The 12,014-nt window shown below is 39.9% G+C and overlaps 1 protein-coding gene across 3 annotated transcripts in view; it reads right to left on the bottom strand.

The window, feature by feature from the left end:
- The window catches only part of LOC106065847 (sodium channel protein type 4 subunit alpha B-like), a 189,130-nt gene that overhangs the window by 91,986 nt on the left and 85,130 nt on the right, over window positions 1–12,014 (bottom strand). The window lies entirely within an intron of this gene.

Raw genomic sequence — 12,014 nt, 5'->3', positions numbered from 1 at the left:
ATACAATCGCGCCTGTACTTGCGTTACAATTTACAGTTACACCATTCGTGAACGGTGCAACACTATTCTGAAATCGCTGAAACTTAGCGACTTTATCCAGGTAGCCTAGCATTGCAAGACGAGAGAGTGTGAATGTCGCAGTATTGTAGTCATTAGCTATGAAATGCATGAGCTTGCGACATAAGTGACAAAAGAAGTATGTCACAGCTGTTTTTGAATAGCTATTCTTCCTTATACTCCGTACGCAATTTAATCTTTTTTTTATTATGGACCTACTTCACAAAGTGATTTAATATTGACCTATTTTTATTATTGACCTACTTTATTGTTGACCTACTTTACTGTCGTCTGTAAGCCTCCATTCTATCCAACTTTATTACGCTCCCAGTTTCCTGCATAGTCAGTGTCACATTTCATGTAATGACTATATCCCATTGTTTGTGTGACTTGTTTGCTATACTCCGGCCATACCTAGTTTCCCCCCCCCCTCCCACACCCCCGTTTTCCTATCTCCCTGTGCACTTCTCTAGTCTGGCACTCGAGTTAAACCTCGTTTAAAGAGGGGTCGATCTCTCCAAGAGAAGCTGCCAGCCATCAGCCCTTCACTCGCTCCCTCCCCCCCCCCCTGATTCTCTGCGATGCTTTCCTGAACACGAGCGTCGGATCAATAGCTTTGCGTAGAACATTGGGGCAAGAGCTTGACCGTTTTGGGCCAGTGTTTTTTTTTTTTTGGGGCGGGCAGGGTGGGGGTGGCGTGACGTCATCTTCGTCATGGATGGTACAGGATATGTCTCTGTGTAAAGGGGGGGGGGAGTGGCGAAATAGTTAAACAAGAAGAGGGGGGGGGCGAAGCGAAGTCAGTGAAGTCGCTGGGAGTTAGGTCGTTGGCGTCAATAGGATTAGGGCATTAGAGATACTACGGTTTAGGTCTTGGGCATCAATAGAGGTAGGGCATTAGAGTCAAGAGGATTTGAGTGTTAGAGCTACTACCATTAGGTCATCGGCGGCACTATTGTTTTAGTTGGCATCATAGCGATCATGTCTTCTTATAGTATACTCTGTTAGTGATGCCAATATGACACTTTTGCGTTTTTGTTTTATATTTCTATCATTATTCATTTTTATTTGATGCGTGTTAGGCACTTAGTTAGTACAGAGACGCACCCTAGTTGACGGACTTTGAACGCGACATTTAGTGACGTCACGGATTAGTGGGGATTTAGTTTCTTTATGTTACTATTGGTCAGTTGGTGTTAGGACTTCAACGTGACATCTTATTACGACCAGAGACTCTTCTGTGGCCTTTAAGCATTAAACTTAATTCAAGTATCTAACGGTCTGGACATAGTCCTTACATCTTGTTAATGTGTAGGTCGCTCTTGTTCATAAGTAGTTTAAACGCATCTAATACGCCCGTATGAGAAACTCTTCTGAGTAATTTTATCTCCGTCTCGACAGGTCTGGGAAGCCAAATATTCGCGACGTGTATGCACTACGCAAGACAGCAGGGTTTCTGTCCAGGGCTTTTGCAAGAGAGGATTTAAGCCTCTCAGGCCCTCACTCTAATGAAGTTTGATGATGATGATGAATACACCCGTACAAGAAACTCTTCTGAGTAATTTGTCGAAGTCAGACAGCCATCATACAACTACAAGATCAAGGCATATAACATATGAGCTCCCAAGGCCTTGCTAATACAACTACAAGATCAAGGCATATCACATATGAGCTCCCAAGGCCTTGCTAATACAACTACAAGATCAGGCATATCACATATGAGCTCCCAAGGCCTTGCTAATACAACTACAAGATCAGGCATATCACATATGAGCTCCCAAGACCTTGCTAATACAACTACAAGATCAAGGCATATCACATATGAGCTCCCAAGACCTTGCTAATACAACTACAAGATCAAGGCATATCACATATGAGCTCCCAAGGCCTTGCTAATACAACTACAAGATCAGGCATATCACATATGAGCTCACAAGGCCTTGCTAATACAACTAACAGATCTTCCTAACGAATTACCGTAATTCGACAGTCAAATGTAAACATTTTTAAAATTTTATATGAACAAAAAGTAGATCTAAAAAACCTAGCCGTATTAACTGACATATCTGTAATAAGACCCAAACAAAGGATAGTTGCCTATTCGTGTCATATGTGATTTTGCTAAGTTTGAACCTTGCTATCTTTCATTCCCTGTCGTCATGGGGGTGGGGGGGAGGTTTTCTTCAATGGCGTTGAGTTATGTGGCGATCTTGTGTTTTTTTTTCCCTAAATACCTTTCTCGAATCGAATGTAGTTGCCTTTCCTATTTTTATTTTTTTTAATTAGATACCTTTAAAATGTAAACACTTTTACTGAAGCCATCTTGAAGCTTTTAGACACCCAAGACTCTTAAACTATTTCAAACATAACTTTAGTTAAGTGTACAAAATCGGTATTTACGGATTTTCACCATGATCTGAAAAGTAGGCCCAACTGTCTAATATCTAAAGCTTTTGTACTGAACAGAAATGACTGTGTAAAATCTGTAACGTAATGTTTATTCTGACCAGATGATATCTATTCCAGAAAGCCATACTCACACTGATCAGAGAGTATTGTGTAATCTCTAAAGCTATGTTTACACTGATCATAGTGTACTGTGTAATCTCTAGAGCAGGGGTTCTCAACCTGTGGGTCGCGACTCCCTTGGGAGTCGATTGACGATTTGCCAGGGGTCGCCTAAGACCATATGGATTGTTATTGTCTACTCTTCTATTGCTGTATGTGTGTGTATTGGAGGAGGGGGGGGGGGGTCGCGGCAGAGTGGGATTTTGTCAAAAGGGGTCGCCGAGCATAAAAGGTTGAGAACTGCTGTCTAAAGCTATGTTTACACTGATCAGAGAGTAACGCGCACTTAGTAACTGGATACATAGATCTTACAGCCAACATCTACTGTCTGTTTCGAGAAGAGCGACTTACATTATTGTTTTACTCTGAAGTCAATGTCAAGTTAGTCTACATAGATTTGATAATGTGGTACTATATCACTGGCGGATCCAGGGGGGGGGCGGTAGGGGCGATCGCCCCCCCCCACTCGGCCGACCCCCCCCCCCCCCAAGGGGCGGACTAATTTTAGTATAGAATTCACACAATTTGTATACGAATTCATTACTTATGTTAATAATATATACTAATTATTTATATTTCAACCTATTTTTAGATTATTTCGCCCCCCCCTCTAGTATGTTGGCCGATTTGGTGGGGTCGGGAGGAGGCGATGGTATCAATTCCGCCCCCCCCATAAACTTTCGAGTGGGGGGGGCGGTCCAATTTCTTTGTAGAAATCACAGCTTGCTAACAGAATCAATTAAATATTTATGTGATAAAAACTTGTTATTGATATTTTAACCGATCTTTGTATTATGTCGTTCCATGTTTGCCAATTTATCTCTACTGCCCTTCCCACCTAAACCTTTTGAGGGGGGGGGGCGGTCCTACTTTAATGGAGAAATCATAGTTTGTGAACAAAATTAGTTGAATTAATATATAGATTTATATTATGTCGCTCGCCTTCTGGTTTCTTGGCCGTTTCGGTGATGTTGGGGGGGGGGGGATTGCATGTACTGCCCTCCCCACTCTAGCCCTCTGAGTGGGGGGGGGCGGTCCTATTTTTATGGAGAATCATAGTTTGTGAACAAAATTAGTTGAATATCTATATAATATAAACTACGTATTGATATGTGAACCCATTGTATATTATGTCGTACCACACTCTAATCTCAAATTTTATCATTAGTAAATTTAAATGAAAAAGGGTTGTACCAGGTGGGAGGGGCGATTCATGCAATCGCCATTCCCCCATCGGACAAACCAATACTTTTTCTTTTTTTATTACTGTTAAGAAATTATAAAACAAAATCATCTGTCACTAATATAATTTATATGTACTATAAATTAAATTCTTATATTGAGTCGCCCCACCCCTATTCTTTAATGCCAAATGCAATCTTTAGCAGAAATTATTAAAGGAGCGAGGATTAATCGTTTTCACTCTACCGCCCCTCCCATTTCCAGACAGAGTTTATGTAATTTCACATGAATTTATCATAATTATTTTAAGAAAGACTTTGCATTCAAAAAATTAGAATTCAAACGAAATTTTTCATTATAAGAGTCACGATTGAGATGAGTTCTAAACCCAAATCATTTTTTCATAGTCGCCTTTTTCTAACCTTTACTCAATCTGATATTTTTCTAGTTAAATAAATTTGGGACTATAACTCACAATTTATACTTTAATTTTATTGAATATTATTTATGGAATAATTTTTTTCGGCGGAGATCCTCAAAGCCAAAATCTAAATATGTGGGGTATCTTATCTTTTCAAGGAACAAATCGGATTTTTTGCAATGTATTAAGGGCCTATAAATTCATATTAGAATATTTTTCAAGTACAACATTATGCAAAAGGTCCTTTTTTAATTGTATGAATAATGAGTTTTAGGTCAGGAGAATACGTTTCTTCTGTGAAGTATGCTAGAAAACTCTTTTGGCGGCGGGGCTTCGCCCCGAACTCCATTGATGAATAATGAGCTGTAGATGTCAGGAGAATGCGTTACTGCAATGAAGAATGCAACAAAACGCTTTTGGCGGGGCTTCGCCCCGAGCTCCATTGATGAATAATGAGCTGTAGATGTCAGGAGAATGCGTTACTGCAATGAAGAATGCAACAAAACGCTTTTTGCGGCGGGGCTTCGCCCCGAGCTCCATTGATGAATAATTAGCTGTAGATGTCAGGAGAATGCGTTTCTACAGTGAAGAATGCAAGAAAACGCTTTTGGCGGCGGGGCTTCGCCCCGAACTCCATTGATGACTAATGAGTTGTAGATGTCAGGAGAATGCGTTTCTACAGTGACGAATGCAAGAGAACGCTTTTGGCGGCGGGGCTTCGCCCCGAACTCCATTGATGACTAATGAGTTGTAGATGTCAGGAGAATGCGTTACTGCAATGAATAATGCAAGAAAACACTTTTGGCGTCGGGGCTTCGCCCCGAACTCCATTGATGAACAATGAGCTGTAAATGTCAGGAGAATACTTTTCTGCAGTGAAAAAAGCAAGAAAACGCTTTTGACGTCGGGGCTTCGCCCCGAACCCCACTTGAAAACCTTATAGCGATGCCCCAGTTGTTTTGTTTTTCACCAAAGGTTGAGAAATGCTACTTTTGAAAAATTCTCATATTTATATATATATATATATATATATACGCACGTTTATGCATAGGGTTAGGGTTTACTGGGCATTAGGGTTAGGGTTTGTAAAAAAATCGCCCCCCCCCACTCAAAAGTTCTGGATCCGCCAGTGTACTATATGAAAAGTATATTTATTTAACGAATCAGTGTCTTTATCTCTTTCGAATTAGACCTGTATAATGAAACATCTAGTTCATATAAAACATATTAAAAAGTTAATAATTTCACAATGGAAATGAATAAAGAAATGATACGCAATACAGTGTTACGGATGCATGTGTATATCAAATGTAGCTGAAGTATTTCTAGAAGAAGCTTAATTAGACTAACTGCGTGAGTACCTTGTTTGATGTATTTCAATCGCGAGTTCTCGAAAATCATGCACACAAATATAGATAAGGTACTAACAGGAACACAGACTCAATGACCAAGTTGACTCAAGGTGAACTTCAAACAAACGTTTATTACAGAATGGGCCACAGTCTAGTCTGTCACTAATAACGATGTTATCCCCTCAAGAGTCTAGCGGTAACAGATTAATTAAAAGTCTATTCTAATCTCTAACCCAAAGTCTATGTCGTCACTATAAAATGTATGTTCACAGTCAGTCTAATAAAGTGCGCAACCCAACTAACTAAACTAGCTATCTAACAACAGATACGCCATCACGCCTTGTTACGGTTTTAGATTTTATAGAAGGCAACGACAAAGCAATGGGCAACTAGGTTGATGACGTAACTACTTGAGTTTCGAATGACACTTGTGATGTCACTTGTGATGTCAAGGCAACTTGACAATATGAATAGCCCTAAAAATAATTTTTGTTTTCACGTTTGTTTGTAAAATGCTTTACATATTTCGGATGCTCCTTCAGAGTTACAAAAAAAAAAATAATCTACTTCCTAAACCAAATCTCCCGCAGGACGACGAGTGATGGCCTTGGGAGGCAGGGGTGGACTGACGATATGGGCATTCGGGCAAATGTCCGGTGGGCCGGTATCCAAATGGGCCGGTAAGACCACAGTAAGCATCTTTTTTTTTTTTTTAAATCACGTCTGTATTTTATAAGATAAGGGCCGCATGGATGCCACTATGTTAAAGGTTTTATAGTATTCCTCATAACAGGGCCCCACAGAGCGAAGTATTTAAAGAAATTACATTATACAGACTACAGTAGGGCCTACTAATTTAATCAAACACATTTTCCTAAACAATGTAATGGTCTACATCCGTAGACAGAGATACTAGTAGGCTTCATCCTTTTTAGGACCTACACACTTTGCGATTAAAAAGCAACATAAGGCCTTAACAATGATTTTGAGGACAGAATTTGATTTCCTTCATATTATATACAATTTATGGGCCGTATGGTATAGAAATGCCCGGGCCGATTTAGACACACAGTCCGCTCCTGGTGGGAAGTGTATCGAGCCGACCAAACGGACAGTCCAGCGCGCAGACCATACGACCAGGCAGTCATCCTTGAGTGATCTCTCACAATACCGAATGTGACTTGTGAAGAATTGTTTTGTTGACCACTGGAGACAAAGTGACAACTCTACTGACAACATAAACAGTAGCAGATAAACTTACACACTAACAAAGCTAGCATTAGACTATTAAACTAATAAGTAAAACTCTACAAACGACACACTTTATTTTACGTTTTATTTGACGACTATCACAACGTCATCAATGTATATAAATATATTTATGAAGCAAATGATAATAGACTTTTTCTCTTGTTGTGAATTGCACCAGTAATCCGAGTTTGTAAAATATTACTGTATTGGGCTTCCGTACAGTTTCCTAACGGTGTTTCATAAATTTTCTAAAAGGGTGTTTGTATAAGGAAAAGATCAGTTTGCATATTTAGATTATAAAACGGGTTGGGGTTAGGCGTAGTTGCAGTGGCGTAGTGGGGTGGTGGGAAGAAGTTGAAAATCCCCCGGGCCCCCACTTTGGGGGGGGGAGCAAGTGAGAGTTCGAATTTATTTTACATTAAATATTAAATATTACGCAATTATCTCATGTCAAAATGTCGAATGTCAAAATGCAGGGGCCCCTAAAGAGGTCAATTGTAATTTCCTTATGGATAATATAGATTATTATTATTATAATTGAACGAGTATTCATTCTCTGGCACTGCCAGGGTCGAGCTTCGTTAAAGGGAAACATAATTCATTTATATTATTTGTAGTGAGTTATAACTTGTTTTAATTTTCATTAAATGTTTCTATGTCTATCTAGCTTCAAGTTCAATCTAAATCAAAGTTTAAATCTGTTTACAATGAAGTCCGTTCAAGTTTATTTATACTGTTACAAACTCGGTGGTGACACAGATGGTCGTAGGCTGTGTGTGTTTTTAGCCTACGCAAATCGCCCCATTCCGGCGCTAGACGAGCGGTCAACCGTGACCAGTGACAGTACAATATTACGCACCCAAGTCACGGCGAAAGGGATCAACTGGAGTGGTCAAGAAGGTTCGAGTAGGCCAGTAGAGACACTATATAAGAGCGAGTGTGTCAGAAAGACTGGACTTCACGTTACCTCGCAATGTGACCAGACGAGGCGAGGTTAGAGACAGACGGTGTGTGAAGTCAGGCGGAGCAAGGCTAGGTTTTGGACAGTTAGTGTGATGTTGTTGCCAACTGTACAGTATTTGTAATGTATTTGAAATTAAACTGTTACTTTGGAGCCCTGATGAGTTGTGAGGTTCGTTATGTCGTGTGGTGCAGTTTGAAGGGAGCCTGAGTAGTAGAGAGATACGGAACAATACTATGAATATAATCCGCCTACATGGGGTTTAGTTGTACTAGATGCCTGGAGCTTTATCCAGTAGAGTGTTGTTGGATATGATGGAGCCAAGGTAACAAAAGTGATCAACAATTTCTAGTGGTTGGCCATTAATGCTTACTTGAGGTGCAGTGTTTGTGTTTTGGACAAGTATCTTAGTCTTGCTTTGACTGATGTTTAAGCCGAACTTCTGGCAAGCAGCAGATAGTTTGTCAACCATGGACTGTAGCTGAATATCAGAATCAGCCACAATAGACATAAACAACAGGATAGCCAAGGCAATGGCCACCATGTCACGGTTGCAGAAAAGAGTCTGGGACAACATATTGCTGACTAGCAGGACTAAAGCCCTAGTCTACCGGACCTGTGTGTTGAGCACCTTGCTGTACGGAAGTGAAACATGGTCAACCTACTCATGGCAGGAAAAAAAGCTGAATGTCTTCCACCTCCGATGCCTAAGGCGGATCTTTAAAATAAGGTGGCAAGATAAGATAACAAATGAGGAAGTGCTACATAGAGCAGGATGCCAGGACATCCGCTCTGTTATCAGCAGCAGACGCCTTGGCTGGCTTGGCCACGTTCGTAGAATGCCAGTAGGTCGACTTCCACAGGACATCCTGTATGGCGATCTAATTGAAGGCAGGAGAGCCGCTGGTCGCCCACTTTTACGTTATACGGATGTATGCAAACGCGACATGAAGCTCTTCAAAATCGACACTGGCAACTGGGAAGAGGTGGCACTGGACAGATCCACATGGAGAGAGAGCATAAAGGAAGGGTCACAGATTGCAGATGTCATACACAACAGAAGCAGAAAGAAGGGTGAAAATGCAATGGCGCCTGGTGATTTTATATGCCCAACCTGTGATCGCAGCTGTGTATCAAGGATTGGCCTCTTTAGTCACACAAGAAGTTGCAAAGGGAAAAGATCGTCTCGCGAGACGTAAAATGCCACAGAGATGCCTGGAGCTACAAATCAACGTCCGAGCGTCAGCAATACACGAACACTCTCACAGACTGATAGTCATAAAAATAGTAATCAAATATTGTAAACCAGTTTTTAAACTCAAAAGAATTTTTTAAATTAATAACGAACAGTATCGTGCATATAGGTAATCATTAAAATAATAATAAATTTAAAAAGTCGGAAACGAATCTCAAGGTATTACGAAGCGAAATGCAATTTTCATGCAAACTTTAAATACAAATCATATTTTTTTTAGCTTTGGGGATTTGTGTGCATGTATGTGCGCGTGTGTGTGCCTTTTATCCCATGCTATGTGTTAAGATACACCATTGTGGTGTCACAGCCTCAACCCAACCAATTTATTTTTTTTACAAATTTTTATCCAATAACTCTGTCGGGTGAAAAAGTATGTGCACATGATATCTCCCACTTCCCATTCTCGGATCAAGTTGAAACTTTGCACAATTATTCATTGTCCGTAACAAGAAACTAATCGATACCAAATTGACCAATTGTTTTATCAATTAATTAATTTTGTTTACATAAAAACACTACTAGCTAATGGGAGAAAAGCCCTGTGTAGAGAACTAGGTCGTCGCCTAAAATTTGAGACTAACAAAAGATAACGTAACGATCTTCAATTTTCTTAAGCTCTTGTCAGTCTTTCATCAAGTAGGCTTGAGCTCCAAAGCTCCAACACTGGTCAAGCAACTATTTAAAAAAATTGCTTTAGAAAAGCCAGCACCGAAACCTTCAACTAGATACCCCCCTTCTTTCCCCCGACCTTTTGGTCAACAGTGGTTCTTCTTCTTTCTTCTTCCTCGTTCTCATTGTTATGTTGGAGTGTTCATATGACTAGACCAATACCTGAGATGAACTGCGCAGTGGTTCCCCAAACCAGGGAGCTCTCAAATATAGTTTTCTTTCTATTGGGGTGATATGGGGCCAATGTCGTATACGGGCATGTTAAAAGCATGAAATTGCGATAAACAAAAAACAAATGGTACAAATATTTCCATTCGCACAAATGTATTTTGTTATTCTAGATCTTTACAAATTAATAGGGCATACTTCTGCTATGTCAGACTTAAAATTTTCAACTTAAAGTTAAGACTAAGACTAAGACTAAGACTGCTTTATTGATCCTTACGGAAATTTGTTGTGATTACAAGGACTCTTTTCTCATATAAAGACAACACAACAGAAACATACACATAAATACAACAGGCAACATGAAGAGTTCATTCAGCGACTACACACGGGTATCTTGGTGCATTTCATGTTCCCTGATCAATGAGTGGCGGTGATAGAGTCTGACCGGGTGAGGTACGAACGAGTTTTTGTACCGCTCCGTTCTTGTTTTGATTGACAGCAGTCGCCCACTTCGCGACGACCTGGCGTAGTTCTGATGGAGCGGGTGGCCGTTGTCTTCCAAGATTTTTTCGATTTTTCTTAGGCACGTTTGTTCAAAAAGTTCCTTTAAATGTGGTAATGTTGTGAGTGTAATTTTTGATGCTTTTTTAATGATGTTTTCTAGACGTTGCAACAGTTTAGATGAGGCGTTGCCTTGCCAACAACTTATTCCGTATGTTAGCAGATTTTGTACAGTTGCGCCGTAAAATGTCTCAAGCTTATTGCCACATCACAGGTTAGGAGCTATTTGTTTAAACATGTAGCGACGTCGCAGGACAGTGTTGCGGCATACTTTAATGAATGGTCTCGCGTTCAGTTCCCTCCTTTACTAGATGGATTAAAGTAAAAAAGGAAATAGCAGGCACGGCACGGGCATTTCTATGCGATCAGGCCCGTAAATTGCGTATCATATGGTAGGCATCCGAGGGCGCGGTGGCTGAGCGGTAAAGCGCTTGGCTTCGAATCCTGGTGAAGACTGGATTTTTATTTCGGGATTTTCGGGCGCTCAAATGGGTACCTGACATTAGTTGGGGAAAAGTAAAGTAGGTTGGTCGTTGTGCTGGCCACATGACACCCACGTTTACCGAAGGCCACAGAATCAGATGACCTTTACATCAACTGCCCTATAGACCACAAGGTCTGAAAGGGGCAACATTTTACATTTTTATGGTAGGCATCCAACTATAGGCTCAAAATATTTATGTTAAGTTTGAGTATCAATAACTGTACACATAAATACAGTGGGCTCTATATTTTTTATTAGAAATATGATAATAATAATAATCTTTATTGTCCGTATGGAAATTTGGTCTTACAATTTGTGCATTACACCAAACAAAAAACATTATTGTTACATTTATATGTGTATTTATGTTTACGTATGTTGTGTGTGTGTGTGTGTGTGTTTGTTTTCTTGTTGTCTCCCTTGTTCTACTGTTCAGTGTGTCAGCAGTGTGTATCCACTGTGTAGTAGTCGCTGCTGGTTGTTCTCTCCTTGTTTCACGTTAATAAAAAATGGAGTGTAACTTTTAAACATCAGTATTGTTAGTGTATTGTGATAATATAACAATTATACCTATAAAAAAACAAAGTGTACATTCACACCAGACTCAGTCATAATTTACATGTGAAAAGTTTAAATCAGATTGTTTCTATTTAATGATTTAATTGTCAGGGGAACAAAAGAGTGTTTGTGTCAGTTTGTCTTTGCTATCGGTGTCTTGTATCTCTTTTATCTTCTTATCTTATATAATACAGACGTTACTTCAAAAAAGAAGATGATTACGTCTTTTGTGATGGTAAAATCACAAAATCCTGACCCAAAGGGTGCTTTTTTATTTCTAGAATCCTTTTAGCTTTTTTTATAACTTTTGTCTCAAACAGCTGCCCAAATGGGGTTGTGGCCCTTTCGGTTGCTCTACCGGCCCATTTGCCCGAAAGCCCAAATAGTCAGTCCGCCCCTGCGAAATTGTGTAACAGTTAGCTTTACAAATGTTCCACTTTTAGTTCACTCCTATTTAAAAAATCTAGTTGAGATTAAAGGTGTACACGTTTCTGAATGATGTTCTTTTTAGAAGTTACAGTTTGACC

This window comes from Biomphalaria glabrata, chromosome 3, assembly GCF_947242115.1.
Source record: "Biomphalaria glabrata chromosome 3, xgBioGlab47.1, whole genome shotgun sequence".
Lineage (NCBI taxonomy): Eukaryota > Metazoa > Mollusca > Gastropoda > Planorbidae > Biomphalaria > Biomphalaria glabrata.
Note: the sequence above shows the minus strand (reverse complement) of the source record. Positions and strands in the feature narration are given on the sequence as shown.